Raw genomic sequence first — 25,985 nt, forward strand, 5'->3', positions numbered from 1 at the left:
AAGCAAGAATCAACCCAACCCCCTAAGAATGAGCAGACAACCTTAGGTTCTGAGGAGCGTCTGCACATCTGGTAACTTTGGACATTCTCTACTTAAACTACTCAGCACAAAGGTTTGGTTGTTGTCATTACCAATAAACCAATCCGCTACTGTCAAAGAGCAATTCGTCTCCAAATAGGCAGAACCTACCAAGGACTCAAACCTAACTTTTAACTCAGAACAGTCTTCCTGAAAGGCAAGTCTTTATGTACAAAAGTGCTCAGAAATTCATCTTCCTTCCAGATGTTTGGTGTTTGTCCCCTATAATGGTACTTGGTGACTAGAAGTGAAGCAGTGTAGTAATGCTTTCATACAGAAGCAACATGAAGAAGGCTATGTGTTGTGGAATAGTCGTTTAACTATTAAAATATATGTTGCATTTGTTTAACTATGTAAACTTTTACCTTGCCTGACTTAGGTACCTGATTGTTCTAAAGCTGAACAGTCAATAGCAAGGAAGGAGGTATAGGTAGAGCATTCAGGTAGGGAGAGTAAGTAGAAAGAGAAAGAAAAAGAAGAAAAGAAAGAGATGACAGGGAGACACCAGTAGCCAACCACCAGACATGGAGGAAACAACAAACTAGTACATACAGAATGAAAGAAAGGCAAAAAGCCCCAAGGCAAAAGTAGATTATAGAAACAGGTTAAATTAAAAGAGCTAGTGAGACAAGCCTAAGCTAAGGCTGAGTATTCATAATTATTATTATGTCTCCATGTCTTTTATTTGGGAGCTGGTTGGCAGCCCAAAGAAAAAGCCTAGGAGTACCTGTTTTCATTGGAAAATACAAATGGTCACTACTCCATATAATTCTTGAGTGAGCAATGCTACTGGAAAGACAGCCTGGCATCAATTGAGAGGGCACTGAGCAAGAAGTTTATTGAGACTATCAATCTAGGGACTCTATGGAGGCTTACAGATAAAAATGATCAGAATGGAATATAAGCAAATTTAATCTGTAAATGGCTTAGCCTACACCGAGTAAAGGAATTAGTTTGGAATACAGCTTAGTTTTGATTTTTCAAAACCTGGTCTGTCTTAGCCTGTTCCTGTCATTAAAGTAAAAAAAAAAAAAAAAAAACTTAGATTCTATAATTTAGATGAAGTAAAAATCAATTCTTTGCAATTCCACTGAGAGGTCCAAGATTCTGAAACTTGTAGGTTCAGTGTGTTATGAAGGCCTGTTGTGTCGACAGTAGCTTCTTGTCATCACATAGCAGAAGAAAAAGAAGGAAGAATAGTAGCTATCTGAACGTAATTTTCTTATCATACAGAAATCATCTTATTCTGTAGAACAGAACTCCCTTAGGGAGCAGTAACTTCATTTCCCCAGAGGTCCCACCTCATAATGCCAGCGCAATGAGGATTTTGTTTCAAGATAAATTTTGTAGAAAAACATTTGTCCGTATTGGAGCAATGACAATGGACACAAATATGTAGATTTGAGAATACTTAAAATAAGAGCTGGAGAGATGGGTCAGCAGTTAAAGAGTACTTGCTGCTCTTCCGGAGGACCTGGTTTGGTTCCCAGCACCAACATGGCAGCTCACAACCATCTATAACTCTACTTCCAGGAGATGGATTCCCTCTTCTGGCCTCAGCAGTTACTGGTGTACATACCTGTATTCAGGCAAAACACTCACACACATAAAATGAAGTTTCTAAAAATACTTAAGGTGAGCACTTCATCTGGTACACTTGAGGACTCCTTAGACTCCAAAACTGTCTCTCTCTTTGCATATATTTTTAAGCCCATGAATAAAATTAATTTTTCAGAGCTGCATGTGTCTGTTGTATTAGTAAATACTTATCAATTTAACTTTTACAGAAACATCTTTTATACAGCAAACTTTGGAGTTGGTGCAAAATATACCACGTGCTTAGTTCTTGTACTGTGCTATTCATGGCTTTTATTTATTGTCCCTTATAATAGCTAGCATTTAAGGTTTCTGTTACTGAGTTAGGATCTTAAGTTTAGAATCTTGGTTTATAGAAGCTGATTAGCTTCTTCTAGAAAATACTAAACAAGTACTCTGAGAAGATATTAATTATGAGTCTCCAACAAAAGGTGTTAAGAGTGGAGGAACAAGCATAGAAGTCTCAAAAAAAAAAAATACTGGTGAGATAGTAAGTAAATAAGTGTCCTGAAGACAGGGGAAAGTGTTGAAGACAGCAGAATCATCATCTAACAAAAATGCTTCTAGATCCATTATGAGGAGGGCTGAGATAAATTACTCATTAAGTCTGACTTGGTTCCAGCAGAAAGGTTGGAGTGTAAGTGGTCTCTGCCAGTAATACCATACTGGCAGTCAGATTTGGGGGGGGGGGGGAGCCCTCTGTGTAGCCCTGGAATTCTCACTCTGTAGACCAAGCTGACCTCAAACTCAGAGATCTGCCTGCCTCCGCCTCCCGAGTGCTGGGATTAAAGGTGTACACTATCACCACCCGGCAATCCTAGAACCAGACACCTTAGGCTGTATTTAAACTTTTACTAATTTGAGGCAATTGACTACTCAGGGAGTTTAAGGCCAACTAACAAAATGTCTTGATTAGTAACAACTTGTTAGATTTTGAGTTAAGGTGAGAAGGAAGTAACCTGCGCTATACTTCTGTAGCCTAAATCTGTAGAGACAGCATTGCTCTGCTGGTCTTCTTCACCATTGTTCAGTTTCATTAACACCAAAGCTGTCAACAATAAATAATGTTTTTACCCTTTCTGAGGAAGAAAAATTGTCTTATATGGAGAAATAAACCAGGTTGTTATTTTGAGACCCCAGCCCTGCTTGGCCCAGAATTTTAATTCTCTATCTGTATGGACCAGGCTGGCTTCTGCCTCTCAAGAGAGCTAAAGACAGATTCTACCATGCCTGTATTAACCAGTGTTTCTAACCAACTATACACAGACACACACACAGTCTTATAGAAAATACCAATCTAAAACATTTAGGTACTATATATAAATATAAATATATATATTATTTGTGTGTCTGTGTGAGTATGTCATAAGTATTTGGGTACCCACAGAGACCAAAAGAGGGTCCCGATTCCCCTGAAGCTGGAGGTACAGGTGGTTTGTGAGCAGTTTGACAAAAGCTGGAATTGAAAAGAGGTCCTCTGAAAGGGCAGGAGGTGTTCTGAACAGTTCCATACATTCTTTCCTGTTCAATTCTTTCTCTATGTGAACTAGCTATGTCCCACTAGAGAGTCTGATAAGTGCACTTGGGTAATAGAGGATGTTATTATGAACAAGATGTCTATGGAAGACAGACCCAGAGAACTACACAGATGTTTATGGACTACCAACTGTTTTTAATTGGATGCTGAAGAAAGTAAGAGTATAAGCAATGATTATTACCTACTTGGAAGTTGAATAAAAAAATGAACCCAGTTAACTGATATTTTAGAAGAGATGAATCTCTTTTCAGTCTCTTCCTGAATAAAACACGTGTACCCTTTGGTACAGTGGAAGAGAATGAGCTATGATTGCTGACAGTTATTTTCCTTGTAGCATTTACATGTTCTATTACAAGCTCCTATAATCCTAGTTGAGGCAATTGCATTGCTTTGCTCTCAGTTTGAGGTCCTGGACAGCCCTGATCGCATAGCAAACCTGTCTCTGAAACGCAAACAAACAAATAGGTCTGGGCATGGGACTCAATTATGTGCTTGCCATATAAGCATGAAGACCCAAGTTCAGATTCCAAGAACTCGGGAAGCAGAGGCAGGCGGATCTCTGTGAATTCAAGGCCAGCCTGATCTACAGAGTGAGTTCCAGGACAGGCTCCAAAGAAACACAGAGAAACCCTATCTCGAAAAACAAACAAAATGTTTGTCAAGACAAGGACGATCTACTTTCCAGCACCCGGGTAAAAAGACATGCACGGTGGCTCCAATGCCAGGGCTATAGAAGGAGACAGGAGGAACCTGGCTGGGGCTTACCATCCAGCCTGTCTAGCTTAATCAAGTCAGCCCCAGGTCCCAGTGTGAGATCCTGTTTCAAAAAATAAGGTGGGTAACTCAGAATGACATCCAAGGTTGACCTCTAACCTCCATGTTGCATACACACACATAAACATCCCTCCCCTCAAAATAAGGCAGGCATTTGGTTTCTATTGCCATGATAAAGACCATAGCCAAAAGCAGCCTGGGAAAGAAAGAGTTTATTTGATTTACTCTTCCCAATCACAGTCCTGGAAGGAACTTAAGCAGGGTAAGATAAGAACCTATATAGAGGTCACAGAGAAACACTGCTCACTGCCTTGCTTTCCATAACTTACTCAGTTTTCTTTTCTATACCCTGTACCACCTGCCCAAAGGTGTCACCACCCACACTAGGCTGGGCTCCCCCACACCAAACAGCAATGAAGAAAATGCCCTCAGTGAAATGCTCACAGGCGTTCATCTGATGAAGGCAATTCCACTTCCCAGATAACTCTAAGTGTGTGTCAAGTTGACAAAAACTAACCAACAAGGGTGGGATTGTAATAGCTCTGTAGTACAACACCTGTCTAACATGATTTAATTACCGAAAACAAAGACATTTTCATCCATCATTTCTCAGAACATTAAGTGCCAAATTAGTATAGCTTTTGGATTGCACTCTTGTCAAAATGCTTGATTTTAAAAATTGCTGTTTAAAGGTCTACGAGAGCTAGTTCGAATACAGCTAGGACCATTACATAGAGAAACCATGGCGGGGGGGGGGGGTAGTTGCTGTTTGAAGCAGGACATGGTGGTGCACACCTTTAATCCCAGTACTTGGGAAGCAGAAGCAGGCGGATCTGAGTTCGAGGCCAGCCTGGTCTACAGAGTGAGTTCCAGGATAAAACAAAGTTTGGTTGATTTTGGCAGGAAAATTGAAATGCTGGGCAAACCATGAGTACGGTAACAGATATTCACCATCCTGCAGAGCTAGCCAAAAGTTAATTGCATCAAGTAAAAATAAGCTAGCCGAACAATTTCATTAGTATACAAATTTGATTTTGTGCTTAATAAAAGATAAAATATAAAGAACAAAGCACTGCTTTATAATATATTTTTATGTTTATAATCAGTAAATGTTTGGTTTCTATACCTATTTTGTGTATTTATCTATCCAGGTCATATAAAGCAGTCCTAAGTGGAAAAAGTTTAAAAAGCCACGTACTAGATAACCATAAGGGAAAAGGGCAAACTTAAGTAACTAAAGGATGACACAATTACAGAACTTTACTACCGCAGGACATTATGCCACTGCAATGACCACCAAGGTTTTGTGCTTCATTATAAAGACATCTCCATCTCAATTAGCCTTGGAAAACTACCCGCTCCCATGAACCAGCTGAGGACATTCCGCACCCAGGAAATCTTGAGAGGCTTGCTTAAGGTACTTGTACAGAAAAGGGAAATAAATACTGTTCTGGAAAGAAGTCACAACCCCTTCCGGAAATTTTCCACCTCGTCCCACTCATAAACAATCCTCCATTAAAGTTTGCTGCAAGTCAAGCAGCACGCTCTCTAGTGAAGCCTACTCCCCCCCCCCCCCCCCCGTTATTTGGGAGATACCTCTGCTATGATAAACTCCCCTAAATCCTCACTTTCCTATGCTTTCTTTGATGAAGACATAGTCTCTACCTTTGAGAACTTCCATAGACTTTTGCAAATAACATTTCCATAATAAAAATGTTACATGCAGGGCATAGTGGTACACATCTTTAATGTCAGCATTCAGAAGGCAAAGGCCAGTGGAGCTCTTTGAGTTCAAGGCCAACCTGGTCCAAGACAGTAAGAGCCTGTCACACAGAGAAACCCTATCTGGAAAAACCAAACAAACAAATACTGTTTGTGAACAACAAAAAAGCATTCAAACACCAAGATACGTGTTGGTTTTATGAGAAAATACTGTGAAGTGTGCTACTATGAGAATTTTGTTTTAGCACCAGGTCTGCAGTGATTAGAATGCTGGCTTTATTAAATGTTATAGTCTCAGATTACATCATTAATTCATTTTTTAACTTACTGCTGGGAAGGAGTTTAAAAGAGGGACTCTCAGGATGACCTTGAACTTAACTATAAGACGACCCATGAACTCTTGTACTGAGATCAGTTATACACTTACCACAAACGGACGCCCTTTTTTATTTTAAAATTTTGTTCATTTTTAGTGGCTTTTTTTGGTTGGTTTGTTTCTGTTTTTCAAGACAGGGATTCTTTTTTTAAAATATTTGTTTGTTTATTTATTATGCATACAATATTCTGTCTGTGTGTCTGCCTGCAGGCCAGAAGAGGGCACCAGACCCCATTACACATGGTTGTAAGCCACCGTGTGGTTGCTGGGAATTGAACTCAGGACCTTTGGAAGAGCAGGCAATGCTCTTAACCTCTGAGCCATCTCTCTAGCCCCCAAGACAGGGTTTCTCTGTGTAGCTCTGTCTGTCTAGAAACTTGCTCTAGACCAGGCTGGCCCAAACTCAGAGATCAGCCTGCCTCTGCCTCCCATGTGCTGGGATTAAAGTGCGCCACCACCCACTGGCTGGGGAGTTGACATTTTTGACCAAAAGCATCTGATGGATAATGTTGATATCAGGCCTTGAGACCACCTATTTTTTTTTGGGGGGGGGGGATGGCTTATTTTGATTTCCTTCTTTTTCAGAAGCACATTCTAAAAGCCTGAAGATGTTTCTGATAAATTATTTTTCAATAAGTAGTCTATGGACCAAATCACCCATCTCCTATTTAAAATGCAACTCCCAAGCCTCCTGCTAGATCAGAATACTGCAGATAAAAGCTAGCAATCTTTTTCCCCCAAAGATTTTCTTTTTAATTATGGATCTGGCCACTTCTTCCTCTTTCTCTCGGACCAGGCGGCCTCAGCGGTGGCCAAGAATAAGGCTCGGGACCTGCACAGCAAGAAGAAGGAGGAGCTGCTAAAACAACTGGACGATTTGAACGTGGAGCTATCCCAGCTTCGCGTCGCCAAGTGCGTTCAAGCTCTCCAAGACACGAGTTGTCCGCAAATCCATCGCCCATGTTCTCATCGTCATTAACCAGACTCAGAAGGAAAACCTCAGGAAATTCTACAAGGGCAAGAAGTACAAGCCTCTGGACCTGCGACCCAAGAAAACTAGAGCCATGAGCCATAGGCTCACCAAGCACGAGGAGAAGCTGAAGACAAAGAAGCAGCAGCGGAAGGAGAGGCTGTACCCGCTACAAAAGTATGCGGTTAAGGCCTAATGGAAGAACAATAAAGTGCAAGACTGGCTAAAAAAAAAAAATATGGATCTGTATGTGTATGTGAGTGCAGGTGCCCTCGAAGGCCAGTGGCAACAGATTCCCTGGAGCTGGAGTCAGGAATATAGATGGTGGGAAGAGAAGTCGGGTCTTCTCCAAGAGCAGCAATCACTCTTACCTGCTGACCCATTTCCCCAGCCCTATGAATAAGCTGCCCTCAGCAGTATCACAGTAAGAAGTTCAACAGAAACAAATTCTGAAATCGTATATAAAACTCTTCTTGTTTAACAGTTTCGTGATTTGGAGGATTGGGAGGTGGTGTTGTTCTCAGTCCTGTCAGAATCTTCTGAATAGAAAATAAAACAAACCTTACTAATTCAATTAGTCCTCTTGAATTTAATGTGATGAGTTTGCTTATTAAGTAGCATTTGGTGAAATAAGCTCTATAGACCTTGTCACACCTCCTTCCTTACTTTTGAAACATTTTTCTTTCTTCTTTTCATGGGTTTTTGTAGGGGAATTGTATGGTTTTGTGGGGATTTGTGCATACATGTGGTTTCTGGTGTTTTTTTGCATGTATGTGTGGTGTTTTGTGGGGAGTGGTGTGGGCACAAATGTGGAAAAAGGTTTAAATTGGTATCAGGAATCTTCCTAAAGCCCTTTCTTTTATTCTTCGATGCTGCCTCTGCCTTCTGTGGATGGAACTGCAGCAGACACCAATCACTGAGGTAACTCCCCCAAGCCTTTTGTTTTGTTTTTGTTAAAGCTTTCCAGTTTTGCCTGAAATGTGCAGTGGGTGATCCTCTGCTGGAATTGCAGGCATGGACCACAACACCAAGCTATTTTTTTTCTTGGTATGACCTTCTCAGGGAATTTTATTAGCCACAAAATTCTTACAGCAAGTTCATCATGTCAATCACATCTCTGGAGTTGTTTCACAAAGAATTTTAACCAAATAATTATATCTTCGTCTTGTTTCACATAAAAGTCTTCAATCTACAAATACATCACCTATAAAGACAGAAAAATCCAAAGATCCAGGAGGGAGACCTCCAGTTAACTTATCCTTTCATAATAGCCCTCAAAAAAAAAAGAAGAAGAAGAAGGGAGGAGGGGGAGGGGAGGAGGAAGAGAAAAGAAGAGGAGGAGGAGGAGGAGGAGGAGGAGGAGGAGGAGGAGGAGGAGGAGGAGGAGGAGGAGAAGAAGAAGAAGAAGAAGAAGAAGAAGAAGAAGAAGAAGAAGAAGAAGAAGAAGAAGAAGAAGAAGAAGAAGAAGAAGAAGAAGAAGAAGAAGAAGAAGAGACAACATTCACGCCTTCAAAAGGAAGACGATGGATGGAGATAGAGACAGAGTCCCACATTGGAGCACCGGAACGAGCTCCCAAGGTCCCAATGAGGAGCAGAAGGAGGGAGAACATGAGCAAGGAAGTCAGGACCATGAGGGGTGCACCCACCCACTGTGACAGTGGAACTGATCTATTGGGAGCCCACCAAGGCCAGCTGGATTGTGACTGAAAAAGCATGGGATAAAACTGGACTCTCTGGACATGGCAGACAATGAGGGCTGATGAGAAGCCAAGGACAATGGCACTGGGTTTTGATCCTACTTCATGTTCTGGCTTTGTGGGAGCCTAGCCAGTTTGGATGCTCTTCCTAGACCTGGATGGAGGGGAGAGGACCTTGGACTTTCCACAGGGCAGGGAACCCTGACTGCTCTTCGGACTGGAGAGGGAGGGGGAGAGGAGTGAGGGGAGGGGGAGAGGAGGGGGAGGGAAATGGGAGGCTGGGGGGTGGCAGAAATTTCTTTTTCAATTAAAAAAAAAAAGGAAGACCACAGATCAGTACACAGGAAACCATTAGCAACTGGTGAGTATCCCTGGAGACTTTTTAAAAGAAGCTTCAAAAGATTTGAATAAATGATGCACTGTTCTAGGTAAATAATGGTAACTGGTTTCTAATTGGCATACTGCAATACAACATTACTGACTAAACTAAAATAAAATTAAGTGGTTCTATTTATAAGATTATCACCAGAATACACTAAGGTACTTGAGTCTTCCAGCATTATTCCTCATTCATTTTCTTCACTGTAGCAAAGGGCAAAGATCTAACCACCCTTCCCATGTGCTTCAGATGATGAACAGTCAAGACTTGCTACCTCGACCAGCATCCTTTTTAACATACTAGTAAGTCCTGAAATCCTCTAAGTTATAGATTAGAAACACAATCATCAGCTGGGAGGTGGTGATGGCGGTGCATGCCTTTAATCCTAACACTCAAAAGCAGAGAAGGGTGGATCTCTGTGAGCTGAAAGCCAGCCTGGTCTACAGAACTAGTTCCAGACAGTCAGTGCTACATAGTGAGACCAAGTCAAGTCAGGAGGGAGGAAGAAAAAACAAAACCAGAATAGAGGCACAGAGTTCTAAGTTCTTTGGCCATTTAGTCTATAGTCTAGCAAACAAAGTATATCTGTAATGTTTATGTGACTGTCTTGTTGAGAAGTATCTGGAAGGGTAGTAAGTTACTTATCTTCTTGATAAGTCTCTTTTTAGTCTACTAAAACCAAAATTGTCTGCTTTCTCTTTGATATGCATATTTCAATTCTCATTTCTTATAAGGAAAGCTACATTTTACAGGTAACAGCCAGGTCTGCAGAAAAGTCTGTCAGGAGATAAAGATCAGACAATAGCTTGATATGTCATAGAAAGTATAAGGATAGATCTTGCATAAAACCTCATCAGTTAAATTTTGAGTGACCTAAAAAGACCTACCTTCTGAGACACCTTTGTTCTTTTCTTTAAAGGTTTTGTGCCATAAAACAAGGATGTTGGGGGTCTGGAGAGATGGCTCAGTGGTTAAGAGCATTACCTGCTCTTCTAAAGGTCCTGAGTTCAATTCCCAGCAATCACATGGTGGCTCACAACCATCTGTAATGAGGTCTGTTGCCCTCTTCTGGCCTGCAGGCATACATGTACACAGGATATTATACACAAAATAAATAGATAGATAAATAAATAAAACAAAAAAACAAGGATGTTGGTCATAGCAATATATACCTTTAATCTAGCACTTGGGATGCAGAGGCAGACAGATCGCTGAGCATTCAGGGCCAGCCTGGTCTACAGAGTGAGTTCCAGGACAGGTATGCAGAAAAAAATCAACCTTTTTTTTTTTTTTTTTAAAAAAGGTGTTATTTTTCACCAAGTGTATCTAGGAAATCCTTCAACATTGGGTTTTCACGACTATCTTAACTTTTCCTGAAAGAATAAATTCTCGGGACAAGCTTCTCATGATCCAGCACAATACCACCATCTTCACAGACACCCAGGAGTCAAGTACCGGGTTTGAGCTGAAGTGTAGCATTGAGAGAGAAAGCATCCTCACAAGGCCGTCCGATGAGCAGCAGCTGTACAAGGATGACCAGCTCCTTGATGACAGAAAAACTCTAGGGTAGTGTGGTTTCAATAGCCAGACAGCAGGGCCACAGGCCCCAGCCACAGTGAGCCTGGCCTTCCGAGCAGCTGATGCCTTTGGAGCACTGAGCATAGAGCCCTTCCTTCTCCAGCCCTCCAGAGCGTCCAGGTGTGATGAAGCCACAGGATTCTGGAGGCAGTGCCAATGAACAAGCTGTGCCATGAGAGCCCCAACACCCCCCCCCCCAGAGGCCAATTCCCTCAGTAAAGAGGATTTGGCTGTCCATCTGGCTGCTGCTTTCTCTCTTCCCTCCTCTTACATTATAGAGTCTACTTGCTTACTCAAGCTTACAAAGCCATCCTGCGTTGCAGTCACCGTGACTCAGGTCCTACAGGTCAAACAGAACACTAAGACTGAAAACCCAGTCCCAGGCCAGCCTGTTGAGCAAGGGGCAGACTATTTGTCTTACTTCAACTTCTGAATCTACAAATAAAGTCTGTAGACCCAATAAATGAATTAACAAAACCCCTACTAGCCAGGCATTCTGGCTTGGGCCTGTAACTTCAGCACTGAGGAGGCTAAAACAGGAAGATGATCAAAATTGGCAGCTAACTACTAAACTTTTAAAATTAACAAGATCCTGCTTGTTTCCTCAGCCTAATATCAAAGAACTTAAGTGATAACGATATTTGAATAGTACTGCTAATAAGGAAAATATTTTCCTTAGGATATATAATTTTGTTAAGCTTTACTGTGAACAGTAACTAAGAACTAATGTATTTAGCTAAAACAATAAAAATAAATCTTGAGCCGTGTGGTGGGGGTGCACGTCTTTAATCCCAGTACTTGGGAGGCAAAGACAGGTGTAGTCTGAGGCCAGACTGGTCTACAGGGCTGAGTTCCAGACATTCAGGACGGTTACGGAGAAACCCTGTCCGGAGAAACCAAAGAGTAAAAAAAGAAAAAGGAAAAAAAAAATGTCTTATGGGCAAACATTGAGGGTCCATTTTCATACTAAAAGTTAGTAATTTGCTGAAGATATTGCTCAGAAAATAAGTTAGCCTCACAACTGCAAAACCCTAGGTTCAATCCCCAGTACCATGACAGATAAGACAGATGGACTGAAACCCCTGGGACCCACATGGTGGAAAGAACCAGTTCCGCCAAGCTGTCCTCTAACTTCCATATGCACATTGTGACAATGAGAGTTCCCCTTCACACAACACAACACACAAAGTAATTAAAATATGATTTTTAAATGTGTTGCATTTAATTAATTGTTTTAGACAGGGTCTCATTATGTAGCCTTGGAACCTTGTTTATAGACCAGATTGGCTTTGAGTTTGACTTCTGCCCTTACACAGTGGGAGAAAAAAAAATAAAGGATGATTAGAGTGATGGTTCTGTGGCTAAAATCACATGTCACATGCCATTCTTGTAGTGGACTCCGTCTGGTTCCCAGCACCCATGTAGGGCTGCTCACAAGCACCAGAGGATCCAAGACCCTCTTCTGGCCCCTGTGGGCAACTACACTCACATGCACAGACAGACATACACACAGAGAGACACACACTCACATGCTTAAAATAATAAATCTTTTTGTATTGGGGTGGGGGGTTCTAGACAGGGTTTCTCAGTGTATCTCTGGCTGTCCTATAACTCACTCTGTAGTCCGGGCTGGCCTCTAACTCAAAGATTCGCCTGCCTCTGCCTTCCTGAGTGCTGGGATTAAAGGCGTGAGCTACCACTGCCTAGCCAATAAAATAAATCTTAAATTTTTTAAATTGGTTAAATTAAAAGATAGTTTGAATATAGGAATCAAATCATAAGAACTCAGCCGGGCGGTGGTGGCGCACGCCTTTAATCCCAGCACTCGGGAGGCAGAGGCAGGTGGATCTCTGTGAGTTCGAGACCAGCCTGGTCTACAAGAGCTAGTTCCAGGACAGGCACCAAAGCCACAGAGAAACCCTGTCTCGAAAAACCAAAAATCATAAGAACTCCCCTGAAGGCCAGAAGAGGTCTATTAACTGGAATTACAGATGGTTGTGAGCCACCATGTGGATGCTGGGAATTTAACAGCCTGTACTTTTATTAACCACTGAGCAATCTCTCTAGTCCCTATTTAAATATTTTCAAGCTAAAACATCTGATGAAAACAGAAATTGCTGTCCTTACTTAACTTTATGATTCTCCATACCGAGTATTCCGACTCAGATGTACTTTTGATGAAACAGAGTCATTTCAGAATCAGAACTATAAAATAGTCTATTGAGTAAAGCATACTTTATTGCATTTCTAAAGAGGCACTTAAAAAACATTATCATGAATATACCAATTCTTTCAACTTTCCTGTTAATTTTTAATTTTATAAAAATAATTTGTGTTTGTATGTATGCATGCGTACACATGTATGAATGTAGGTATGCATGTATGTATATATACTATCTGTATGAAGGATTCCATGGAGGTCAGAATATGGCATCAGATTCCCTGACACCAGAGTTAGATGATTGTGAACCACCATGTGGATGCTGGGATTTGAATTCAGGCCCCCTTAAAGAGTAGCCAGTGCTTCTAATCCAGAGCTAGCTCTCCAGCCTATTGTTTAAAAGTTTTATTATAAATTATTGTAGAAAATATTCTAGGATCACAGAAAAAAAGCCTCGTTGACATTATATCTTTATTTAATCCCTATTAACCTGTAACATGAATGCCTGCAACATGAATGTTATTCTAAACTATTAAATTACAATATGCAACATGAGTCTTTCAAACTCATGGTCAAAAATCCTGGTTAACGTTCTTCATATAACATCCTTAAGTGTAAGCCGGGCGGTGGTGGCGCACGCCTTTAATCCCAGCACTTGGGAGGTAGAGGCAGGCGGATCTCTGTGAGTTCGAGACCAGCCTGGTCTACAAGAGCTAGTTCCAGGACAGGCTCCAAAGCCACAGAGAAACCCTGTCTCGAAAAACCAAAAAAAAAAAAAAAAAAAAAAAAAAAAAAAAAAAAAAAAATCCTTAAGTGTAAGACTCTTTGCCTTCTCAGACACTTAGAAAAACTTATTTAGCTTCAAATAACAAACAATAATATTTATCTTATCCCTTAAGGCTTGACAAAAATTTTTAAATCTTTATACTATTAGGAAAGTTTACTTATGTACAGTGCAACATCAAGAGAAGAGACAGACACCTTGTTAAGTTAAAAATATATCAAAAAATACAGCTTATAAAAAGCAAGAAAATCTACTTTTATACATCTATCATGATTTGCTGCCAATAAGAGATGAAAGAGGGAAAATAGAAAATGAACAAGCAGTCACACACAAACACACTCAGCCATTCACAAGGAGAGTATGTAGTATGTGTAACTCAAAATAGTCAATGACTGGATATGAAAAGAGAGACTTGCTAAGGAAAACAAAAATCTAATTTTTGCACCCACATGAAGAGTATATATGCCAATACAGAGTGATTAGAATCCCAATAAGCTGCAATCTAGGATGAAGGTTGAAGCAGCAGTAAGATGAAAGGCGGCCCCTTTAACGTTTGCTCCTGGAGTCCAGCAACTCTCAGCAGTTGGCTGGAGACTGAGCTGGAAGATCCTGTGGAGCGCCAACAAAAGGACGAAACAAACTCAAGTTCCCAGGGCCCCCGCCCGACAACTAGTGAAACAACTTGATAAATGATTGCTCTGTCAAGAGACCAAGAGATGGAGACGTCTGGAAGCAGAGGGGGAATGTATCTAATTTAGGAGGGGGTGGTGCAGAATGGCAAAGAGATCATCACTTGTCACACAACATCTGATCAGAAAACCTCAAGAAAAGACTACAAAACTCCACGGTCTAAGAACTGAAGAAGCCCTGTGTAGCCAGACCTACACAGACCTTAGGAAGGACTTAGCATCTGGTCCTTCCTAAGCTTTCATTTTAAGAGAGAAACTTTCTACCTTCCTGCCTTAACTCCAAGCTTAAAAAAAGCATTGTTCAACTAAGAATAATGTAAAAAATACAAATTCCTTTTCTCTCTACTTCATACCTAAAGACACTGACCTGAGAGTCAGAGACACAAGGGCTCAAATTTTACTCAACTTAAGAAAACAACTATCATAAAACATATGAATGAATGAATGAATAATTTGAAAATTTTATGAGTTCCCATAGGGGACCCTTGATTTTGCTCCTCTTCCTTTAAGGTTAAATACAGTCTCTTCCTAACCAAAACCTGGTATGGGTTTCCAAAGCATTGGTGACAAATTCAATCAATACACAATGAACATCTCTACTGGGGGGGGGGGGTTACCCAAAGAGTAGGTCAAAAAAGACTATTGCAGTTTCAGCAATTGATCAAAGACCAAAAAAAAGAAGAAAAAAAAGTCTGTTCATTAAAATATGTCAAAGGCAAGAACAAGCAAGTAACATAAAGAGTTTAACTTATCAAGTATTTATGTTTCTTCAACTTGCTGGGCTAGATAATGTTGCTGTAGTAAAAAATATTATGTTATATTGTTGTGCAAAGTAATTCTATGAGGGCCAAATTAACTTCTGACTGTAATAAAACAATTAGGTTTAACAAACCAGGCATGGTGGCTGACCCAGAACATCAGCTGTATTAACTACCAGTTATATTATTATTATATTACTATATTAACTATCAGTTATAACTATAATAAACACTAAAGAGGCATTCTGCACAATGAAAAAACCAGGAGAAAAATCACTACTTAACAGGGTGGAGTTGAGTTGGAGGTCTTGTTCCTCTAATTTTTCTTGAAAGTAAAAATATCTAGTGAATTTTCCTAGAAAAAAAAGTATGTATGTATGGTCTGTCAAGAAACTGCTTGGATTAAATAAAAATGGCTGTTCAGTGAAGTATCTTACTTGCTAACTGCCCAAATGGCCTCTTCATCATGAGGCATTTCTAAAAGGTTCCAACTTGGAGATACAGAGAAAAGGACCCACATCTCTCATCTCCAGCACAGACTGCAATCACAACATTCAAGATGCAGAGGCAGAATGACTGCTACAAATTCAAATTTAATCTGATGTTAAGAAACTATAAAAATTCATAACATACAAAAATCAAAGCTCTGAATTGCCATTTTGAAAGAATCTATAGAAAAAAAACTGGATGCCCCTTCTAAAAAAAAAAAATCAGCAGCTCTGGTTCTGATTCATAGGTTTTTTAATTACTTATTTTTATTTTATGTACACTAGTGTTTTGCCTGCATATATGTCTGTGTGAGGATGTCAGATCTTGGAGCTATAGACAGCTATAAGCTGCCTTGTGGGTGCGGGGAATTGAACACAGGTCCTCTGGAAGAGTAGTCAAGGCTCTTTACTCCAGCCCCTCATACTTCTAAACATGGCTCTGCTGGGGTTATGAATGACTGTTTCCTTTCTGACCAGCCAGGCATCCTCCACTTCACTGTACTGCAGGTCCAATCCCTAATCCCTAATCTCAGTGAGCTTTGACACTGACAACCTCAATGAGTGGCCGGTTAGCTTGTACTGAAAATGCAAGTCAAACATTCATGAACCTTTTTTTCTGACTGGTCAAAGTTAATACTGACATTCTTCAAGGCTTGATATTTTCCTTTTGCCTGTAATGCTCAGGATTTGATACAATATTCTGAACTGTTAAATGACTGCACACGCAGTATTTGGGGCAGGAAAGAATGGTGAGATGACTCAGCAGATAAGTGCACTTGCTCCTCTGGCAAGAAGACCACGTTCTGTTCTCAATCACCACATGGTGGCATACAACCAAACATAACTTCGGTTCCAGAAGATCCGATGCATTCTTCTGACTTCACTGGGCACCAGACACATATACACATGAAGGCAAAAAAATCATACATGTAAGATCAATACCCACACCCCAAAACAGAGTCTGTGTAGCATTGGCTGTCCCTTGAACTTGCTTTGTAGACCAGTCAGCCTCAAACTCAGAGATCCTCCTGCCTCTGCTTCCTGAGTACTGGGATTAAAGGTATGCACTACCATCTAGCCCCTGTAAATATATTTTTTTCTTAAAAAAGGACCCCAGATGTCTTTCTTCTAACCAGCAGTACATAAGTGTCCTGTAAGAATATAAAGAGAACTACTAAATAAATGGCCGCATCAGTGAATTCTCAGCAGCTATGGCTGTATTAGTAAAATCAAACCAGGCAAACTTACAGGCTCATAAACCCACCACTAGTTGGCAGAGCTTTTACAGTTGAAGGTTGTTAAACTTGAGAAAATTCATTTGGTAGGTGCCCTTGCTCCAGTGGCTATCCCTATACACAAGCATTGACTGAACTCAATGGATTATGAGAACATGAAGTTGAGAAGGAATGAGTTGGAAAGGGGGTCTGGGAGGACCTGGAGGGGATATGAGAAATTATGATAAAAATGTATTATGTACATGTACAAAAAATTTCAAATAATTAATAAAACTGATAAAGAATAAAATAAACAGCATCTGAGTTGGAGAGAAGGTTCAGCAGTTAAAAGTTATTTGCTGCTCCATCATGAAGCACAAGCACTTAGAGGATTTCAAACTCTCCAATCTGACATCCTCTTCTTGCTCCTGAGATATACAAATATTCACATTTGAGGCTGGAGAGATGGCTCATCGTTAAGAGCAATGGCTGCTCGTCCAGAGGACCCAGGTTCAATTCCCAGCACCCACATGGCAACTTACCACTGTCTGTAACTCCAGTTATAGGGTATACCTGACACCCTCATGCAGGCAAAACACCAATGCACATTTTTTAAAAAAAGAGAGCGAGATAGAGAATATTAAAAATATCTGAGGTAAGATGGAATAAGATAAGTAAGAGAAACAGTTTATCTAGTGGTATGGGAGAGTTGTGATCCAAAACAGGAAAGAATTTATCACTGACACACTGCTGAGAAATGTAGGCTACGGATATAGCTCAGTTAGTAGTGTGTAGGCACTAAGCCCTGGGTTCATTCTTCTGCACAGCATAAAGCATGCTATAATAGGTTATATTGCCTATAACCCCAGTGCTTCTAGACAGGAAAATCAGAAACTGAAAGTCATTCCACAGTGTGAGTTCCAGGTCAGTCTGGAATACCTGGGACTCTGTTTCAAAGAGGGACAATTCAGCCAACAGTTAAAAACACACACTGCTCTTTACAGAGGATCTAATTTCAGCTCCTAGCACCCACTTCAGGTGGCCTACACTCTAGCTACAGGGGGATCCAAACTCCACTGGCACCTGAATCTGTGTGTACACATCAACATGCCTACATGTGTAAATACATACACACACCATTAAAAATAAAACAAACCCTTTTAAAGGAAATGGAATGTGCTAACCCAATGGGTTAACGTGCACAAATAAACGTTAGATCAATGCATAACTCAAGAATTTTTTGGTCAGTTTATCCTAAAAGCAAAAAATTCAAGAACTGCATTCTAATCAAGTAAACAAGCCATGAGTGGTGGTGGGCTTCCAGAGGTCCCACCTATATGGGAGGCTGACACAGGAGTATTGCTTGAGTACAGGAGCTTAAAACCATTCAACATCCCCCAAAAAGGCTAGCAAGCAACTGGTTATGAAGGCACAATCATGCAATCCCAGTACCTAGGGGGCTGAGGCAGTAGGCTGAGATGAGTTCAGGACCAAATGGGTCATACAGTGACATTTGCCTCAAAAAGACACAAAGAGGGCTGGCAAAACAATCCAGCAAGAAAAAGCATTTGCTGCCGGGCGGTGGTGGCGCACGCCTTTAATCCCAGCACTTGGGAGGCAGAGGCAGGCGGATCTCTGTGAGTTCGAGACCAGCCTGGTCTACAGAGCTAGTTCCAGGACAGGCTCCAAAACCACAGAGAAACCCTGTCTCAAAAAACCAAAAAAAAAAAAATAAAAATAAAAATAAAAATAAAAATAAAAAAAGAAAAAGCATTTGCTGTCAAGCCTAACAACCCAAGGATGATCCCTAGATCCATATAACTGCTCTGGGGGAGGGGGGGTAATATGCCCACAACACAAATAAATAAATGTAAAATACAAGAAAAAAAACAATTAACAAAAGTTCTAATAAAGTATTGCCTCAAATCTTTCCCCTACTGGGAGTGTTGGTACGAGCCTTTGATTACAGTACTTAGGATACAGAGGCGGGCAGATCTCTATAAAATTTAGGCCAGCTTAGTCTATACAGCAAGTTCCAAACCAGCCAAGGTTACATAGTGATACCTGATCAACATACAAACAACTCCATTTGAATATTCTCAGTCTCTAAAATTGACATGAGCTCTCTCATCTTAAACACATCTCCTCAAGTGAAGTAGTTATGTTTGTTTATGAAGTTATAAAGCTTCCCTTGACCCTCATAAGCAAAGAATTTCTTCATTTTATTTTTCCCTATCAGATATCAGGAGTCTTGGCACATTATAGCCATTTGTTTCTTCAAACACTTCAGAATGAACTCTGAAAATATTCTCTACGATCTAATACATAAACAGCAGAAAACTATTTCAACTTACTTCCATTACTACTCCCTTAAATGTTAAATTCTTCCCACCAGGCTTTTCCCAGATCAGGACTCTTATCTCAGAATCAACTTTATACCCTTTGGAGGTTTCATCAGGTGGTCCCTTCAGGCGGTAATAGACAACATTTGGATACTCAGTTATTCAAATGCACTGAGAGGAAGAGATGTCACTCTAACAGCCTACCTGACCAAATCAACACACAACTTAACATGCATGCAGTAAATACAAAATTAAACTACTACTCCACACATACTTTACTCAAGATAAACATACTTTACTCAACATAAAGCATTCTTCTTAAACCTATGGACTATTACAGAGACAACAGTAGTGTTTTTAGGGCTAACAGTATAATTCAGGGAGAGAGAATGTGCTTAGCATGGCCAGGGCAGAAGAGCAGATCCCTAGCACACTTCCCAAGAAGAAAATTCCTAACAATGCCTAAGACAGAGCAAACCAGTCTTCCACACACATCACTAGCAATGTTACTTTTGAGTTCAAAGAATTAACCCTCTAGCTTACCAGTCTACAAAATTTCACCCAAAAGGCAGTATAGCACATGTATAGATATCACTAAAATACATCTGCCATGCAGGCTGACATAAAAAGTCAGAAAGCTACTTGCAGGATGACAAAACTAGGCATGGAATCGCATGTCTGTAATTTCAGCACCCCTGTCATCCCTGGACTAGAGAGGTGGGGGCAGGACAACCAGAGTTGAGGCTAGCCTTGGCTACCTAACAAGTTCAAGGCCAGGTCAAGTTATACAAGACCTAGACCCAAAAATCCAAAGCTGTAGTGGGGAGCTGCGGGCTGCGTTCCTGCCGCCCCAGCTCCTGGGCCGCCTAGCTAGCTTATGCCCCAAAATAACAACACACAAACTGTATTCTTTTAAACACTGCTTGGCCCACTAGCTCTAGCCTCTTACGGGCTAATTCTCATATTTTGCCTAACCCATTTTTAGTAATCTGTGTAGCATCAGTCTTACCGGGAAAGATTCAGCATGTCTGACCTGGCAGCTTGCTTCATGGCGTCTGCCCGGGAGAGGGGAGCATGGCCTCTGCTCCAGAGAGCAGAGCTCACTTCCTCTTCCTCCCAGCATTCTGTTCTGTTTACTCCACCCACCTATGTTTTAACCTATGAGGGCCAAGCAGTTTATTACTTAACCAATGAAATCAACAGATTGATATATGACACTCCCACATCACAAAGCAAGCAAATAATTAAAAAGACAGTCTTGAAAATAAGTGTTGGTGAGGATGTAGAGGGACTAGAACCCCAGCCACCCAGTGGGGGCAGTGTGAGATGGTGTGGCAATCCTGGAAATGTGGCAATTCCTCAAAAGGAGTAAAACACAAACATGCTGTAATATAAATTCTAACTCTTCTTTCTTTCTTTTCTTTCTTTCTTTCCTTCCTTCCTTCCTTTCTTTCTGTTATATTTGACTTCTGTGGCCTCCTGGAGGATGGGAGAATAGGCACTGCAGTCACAAGTAAGATCTGTCACTAGGAGGAGCAGGTTGCTGCTGCTGGGAATAAACCTGTTGGGAAGCTGTTGCGGCACAAATGTCTTCTGGCAGGCCTCACACTCGATGATCCCATTGGCCTCCTGGATAGATGTCTAATGCACAAACACTGGGTATTCTGTGTCACAGGGATGCAACAGGTCCTGCTTCTTGTGTGTGTGGGTCTCCAACCCTTCGCCATGCCAAGACTCCCCAGGCACTCCACTGTAGCAGAAGCTGCAAAAATGTATGCAGTAGCCACCTGACCACTATCAAGGAGACAGAGGACAGATCAGGGCCTGGGCTGTACTATGGTGGTGATCCGGGAGCTTGCGCATGGCCTGGTCATACATAGTCACAGGGCTTACCACCCCCATGCCAAAAAGCTGTGTCACGAGAGCACCATCCACTTCCCCAAGTTTTCCCACCTTTGACAGACCCGGGCTAAAAGATCAGGCAACGCAACTGATCTAATGTTTATGGAGGGAAGGGGTGCACAAAAGGTCGTCTTGGAGTGGGGACATGAGAGAGAGGTAGATTCTATCTCTAGACCAGGAGAAAGAATAAAGAGAGAATGGGAGAAAGAATGTATGGGGGGTGGTCCTAATTGTTTTTAATAAAAACCCAGAGGCAGATAGTAAGAGGTGAAAGCTGAAAGATTAGAGAAGCAGTGTAACCAGTCACTAGAGAGACCTCTTACCTCTATCAAATTCTCAGACCAAAATGGCAATCCTGTCTTCAGACTGCATCCTCTGACTGCATCTCCAGATTGCAGAGCTCTTGTCTCCTCCCAACATATACTCCTTTCTCGCCCAGCCATATCCCTTCTGGGTTTTTATTAAGAACAATTAGAATTGGTGTTACACCATGTGGAATAAGAAATTTCACCCAGCTGGGCTGGTGACACAGGCCTATAAACCCAGCACTCAAGAGGCAGAGACAATTGGATCTCTGTGCGTTTGAGGCCAGTCTGATCTACATAGCTAATTCCAGGATAGTAAGGGCTACATAGTGAGATACAGTCTCAATAAATTAGTTCATGAATTAATTAATTACTTTCCACTCTGATACATGTTCAAGTTATGCCCCCACACAAGCCTGAACAGGAATAATCAGAGCATGATGTACAACAGCCAAAAAGTATATACAATTCAAATGTCTGTCAACTAATAGTTAAACAAAATTTAAGTTTATCCATAAATGGAATATATTTGGCAATAAAGAAGTGAAGTATTTTTTTAAAAAAAACTGTAATGATCTAGGTTTTTGTAATTGACACAAACTAGGCTTATTTTAGTTACTTTTCTATTGCTGTGTGAAGAGACATGATGTCCAAGGCAACATACAAAAAGTACTTGAGGGGTCACAATTCTAGAAGGTTAGAGTACATGACCATGCTGGTAGCCTGACAATAACCAAGCAGACATGGCACTGGAGTAGCAGCTGAGAGTGTCCCTCTGAATCACACGAACCAGACAGAGAGAAAGAAACTGGAAATAGCCTGAACTTTTGAAACCTGGAAGGCCACACACAAGACCAGACCTCTCAATCTTTTTCAAACAGTTCGACCAAATAGGGACCAAGCACTCATATATATGAGCTTACGGGAGCCATTTTTGTTCAAACCATCACAAAGGTCATCTGGGAAGACATCTTGACTAAGAATATGCCTTCAACAGACCTGCCTGTGGACAAGTTTATTGGGCATTTTCTTGATTAATGATTAATGTGGGAGGGTAGAGCCTATGCTTAGTGGTGCCACAAATGGGCAAGTGGCCCTGGGTTGTATTAGAAAACAGGTTAAGCAAGGCAGTAATCAGTAGCACTTCTCTGTGGTCTCTGCTTCTGTTCCTGCCTCCAGGTTCCTTCTAGAGTTTCTGTCCTGACTTCCTTCAATAATGAACCCTTTCCTTCTCAAGATGCTTTTGGTCATGATGTCAATCACAGCAACAGAAAGCAAACTACAACACATGCTGAAACAGGAACAGGCATTCAAAACACTCTACTAAAAGCAACAGAGGTCAGTCACAAGGATGTATATTTTGAATAATTCAACTCATAGGAGAAGTACACTCAGAAAATTTCGAAGACACTCCAGACCAGAGGTTTCCAGAATAGGCAGGGACTTGAGTACAGCCTGACTGCTAAAAGACTTTGTAGTTTATTTTACAGTTGATGAAAATATCTTTAAATTTGACTGTGATGATGGATATACATTTAAGAGTACACTAAAACCAATAAAATATCCACTTTTAAGAGGTGAAATTAGCTAGCCAGTGGTGGCCCACGTCTGTAATTTCAGCACTGGAGAGGCAATAAGAGACAGGAACTCACTGGAGTGTCAAGTCTGAGATTACGTAGAGACATAGTACAGTATAGGTAGTCTGAGCATTGGTAAAAGGTCTCTCTAGTGGCTTGCTGTTCTGCTTCTGTGATCTTCAGCTTTAATTCCAATATCTGTTCTGGGTTTTATTATCTGTGCTACATGGCTCTGAGGTTAAGAGCACTTACTGATCTTTTAGAGGACCTGGGTTCAATTCACAGCAACACAGTCTCCATATGGCAGTTCACAACCACCTGTAAAGCCAGGCAGTCGTGGCTCACACCACTGGGAAGAGGCAGAGGCAGACGAATCTCTGTGAGTCCGAGGCCAGCCTGGCCTACAGAGTTAGCTCCAGGACAGTCGGGATTGATATACAGAGAAACCTTGTCTTGGAGGCAGAGGCGGGGGTAGACGGACGGATGGACGATGGGACACGACATGACACGACTACAGTCCCAGAGAATTCTATGCTTTCTTCTGACTCCTGTAGGCACCATAGTACAGACACACACATGCATGCTAAACAGTCATACACATAAAAGTTCTAGGGGAAATGGGGGCTGGATGTAGTGAAATGCATCTGTAATTCCCATACTCCCACAGCAAGAAAGGAGGAAGAGAGGGAAAATCGCCTAGGGACTGAAGGGCAAGCTATTTCTGCATGGTAGAAACAAGAGAGACCCCATTTTCAACAAGGTGAATCTCCTGAAATTGTTCTTTGACTGCCACAAATACCAAATTTGTTAAAAAGAAAACCCTAACACATCTTTTGTAATTCTCTCAATAGTCTTGAAGCATAAATGTCATGGTCTTCCTTTGAAATAGCTCAAAACCAAATACCCAAGACCAGAGAAAAGAATTCAATTCAATTTTTAAACTTCAGTTTTCTTGTCTATGAAAGAAATGATAGGGCATTCAAAGTTATAAGAGCTAAATGAAGTTAGGTACATCTCATGCCTGATTAGACAGACACTCAGATTTTAAGTTCTTTTATCTGTTTTTAGCAGAAATACATGATGGACTTGGAAAGTGTACAGGTGATCACGGTGATGACCACTAATATTTAAGATTAGCAATTCTGTCATGCTAACCAGAGTTTTAAGTTGTAACCACTTACAGCATGGGCAACAAACGCTACAACTTAAAAACAGATTAACTTATACTCAATCAAATAAAGCAGTTAATCTGTTTTTCAGCATGTAATAATATAATTATGCTAAAAATTTCAAAACATAAAAATAGCAGGCAGTGGTTAGCTACAACTATTTGATTTATACAGCAGTAATTACTTCCAAAGTCACTTGAGAACCTAATAGTAAGTTGTTTTTAAAGTCTGCAAGACTCCAAAGCTCCAATGCACAAGGATGGATGATGTAAATTTCTCTTTTCATCCCCACTGGCTGTTTTCACTGGTTCAGTAGTTCAAGTTGAGAAACCAGTCAGGATGCAAAAAGTACAATTTAGGCTTGGACTGTAACACTTCCTCTGTTCCTATCTGAATGAAAAGCCTAGCTCAAAGAGAAAGATAGGGAGAAAAGAAAGGCAATCAATCATAGACTGAGAGCTGGAGCACTGGGATGTGTGCAGTGGGTGGAGGTGGGAGAAGATCAGAGATAATTGAGTGTGATGAACTACAAGAGCCGATGGAAGATAAATTGGCTGATAAACCAGCATGGAGAATTAGGAGGAAAACAAAGCATGCCAGATGGAAGAAGTACAAAGGACATGTGGGCACAGAAGGAGGGGCTGAGGGAGCTAAGCTAGGGGGATCAGGTGCAGAAAGGTGTGTGTGCGATGTTTCTCAGGAATCTTCAATCCTAGTTTTTCTACGTGTTTTGTTGTTGTTTTTGAAAAACAACGTTTCTCTGTGTGGCCCTGGCTATCCTGAAACTCTATAAACCAGGCTGGTCTTGAACTCAGTGCTCCCTGCCTCGGCCTCACAAGAGTACTGGAATTAAAGGCATGCACCACCACCAGAATGTGAGGACCAAGAATGTAGGTCAGTGGTACAGCACTTCCCTAAAACACACAAGGCCCTTAGTTTAATCCAAAATAACACAAAAACAAAAAAAAATCCAATGTGAATACATAGTTTGTATACATTTTATCATATAGGACCACACTGAAGAAAGTTGGTCAGTTTAATACACCCAACCTATGGAAAATATATGGCAATTAAAAAAAAAGACAACAGTATTCTAGAAGGCAAGCATCACTGGACACAGAATGATGTGAGTCAAGTTTCCCTATGACCATTATAAACTCATTAAAGAAAATTACCATCACCACTGTAGTAATATATGTGTGTATGCATACATGCACACACAAAAAAACTCCCATACAGGATATGTAAATTGGAATACACTCCTTGTGGGAATTGATTCAGCTACCATGAACAGAAATTTGACAATACCTCTTGCCATAACAAACGATCTCTTTAAGAAGAAAAGTTATGCCGGGCGGTGGTGGCGCACGCCTTTAATCCCAGCACTCGGGAGGCAGAGACAGGCGGATCTCTGTGAGTTCGAGACCAGCCTGGTCTACAAGAGCTAGTTCCAGGACAGACTCCAAAACCACAGAGAAACCCTGTCTCAAAAAACCAAAAAAAAAAAAAAAAAAAAAAAGAAGAAAAGTTATGGGGTTGGTTAGATGGCTCAGCAGTTAAGAGCACTGGATGTTCTTACAATGGACCTGGGATTAATTCCCAGCACCTACATGGCAGTTCACAACTATCTGTAACTCCAGTTCTAGGGGCTCTGACAGTCTCACACAGACATACATGCAGGCAAAACCCCAATGAGCATTAAATAAACAAACAAGCAAGCAAGCAAGCTCGCACTTATGAGTTTCTGTTTAAATAAAGAAAAGTCACTTCCCAGAAGCAACTTCCCAGAGGCAGAGGCAGGGGGATCTCTGGGAGGTCAAAGCCAGTCTGGAGGACAGGAGCACAGAGCAAGTCCCAGAACAGCTATGGCTACAGAGAGAAATCCTGTC

General features: G+C 41.1%; 1 protein-coding gene and 3 pseudogenes across 4 annotated transcripts in view; 2 read left to right on the forward strand and 2 right to left on the reverse strand.

Moving 5' to 3' along the window:
• Window positions 1-25,985, reverse strand: part of LOC130880726 (chromatin remodeling regulator CECR2) — a 123,980-nt gene that overhangs the window by 67,695 nt on the left and 30,300 nt on the right. The gene's annotated exons all lie outside the window — the stretch shown is intronic.
• Window positions 5,349-7,249, forward strand: LOC130876184 (60S ribosomal protein L35-like; annotated as a pseudogene).
• Window positions 10,535-10,883, forward strand: LOC130876193 (elongin-B-like; annotated as a pseudogene).
• Window positions 20,599-21,741, reverse strand: LOC130876273 (voltage-dependent calcium channel subunit alpha-2/delta-4-like; annotated as a pseudogene).

This window comes from Chionomys nivalis, chromosome 1, assembly GCF_950005125.1.
Source record: "Chionomys nivalis chromosome 1, mChiNiv1.1, whole genome shotgun sequence".
Lineage (NCBI taxonomy): Eukaryota > Metazoa > Chordata > Mammalia > Rodentia > Cricetidae > Chionomys > Chionomys nivalis.